Source organism: Rhagoletis pomonella, unplaced genomic scaffold (genome assembly GCF_013731165.1).
Source record: "Rhagoletis pomonella isolate Grant_MI unplaced genomic scaffold, Rhpom_1.0 Rhpom_scaffold_00038, whole genome shotgun sequence".
NCBI lineage: Eukaryota > Metazoa > Arthropoda > Insecta > Diptera > Tephritidae > Rhagoletis > Rhagoletis pomonella.
This window is the reverse complement of record NW_023458592.1, coordinates 271,334-271,907: the sequence shown is the minus strand read 5'-3', so window position 1 is coordinate 271,907 and position 574 is coordinate 271,334.

Below are 574 nucleotides of genomic sequence, written 5' to 3'. Positions count from 1 at the left end.
TATAAAGATTAATAGTTTCACTTGAATATTCACATAGTTTTTTTCTTCAAGATTCGATCTTGTATCTGGACTTGTGAACATCGGACAGCCTTCATTTAAACTTCTTTTTACAAAGTTTGCCTATATTTTTCCAGCTCAAGACTTCTAATCGCCTCATTGTGCTCTAATTTCTTCTTCTTGTCCTCTATTTCCATTTGTCTCAATATCCGGTTATGTTCCCGCCTTTCTTGCTCATCGTATTCGTATCTTTTTTTCGCTTCTTCAATTTCCATTTTTCTTAATAGGCGGTTGTGTTCTAGTATTTCTTCCTTATCTTTTAATTCAATGTCTATAAGTTCTTTTTGGGCCGATACCAATGCCATTTTTTCCTCGGCTAGTAATTTAAATTTACTGGCTACTGTTTCTTTAGCGGTTGTTTGCAATTTTCGTTTACCTGAAAATTTAAGGGAATTTTACATACACTGCCGGAAAAAAGTATTGGCACAGCGAATTTTGCACAACATATGCACCAATTTGTATTATAATATTTTTCCAACAATTTTTTATAAAAATATGGTTCATTCCACAACAAAAA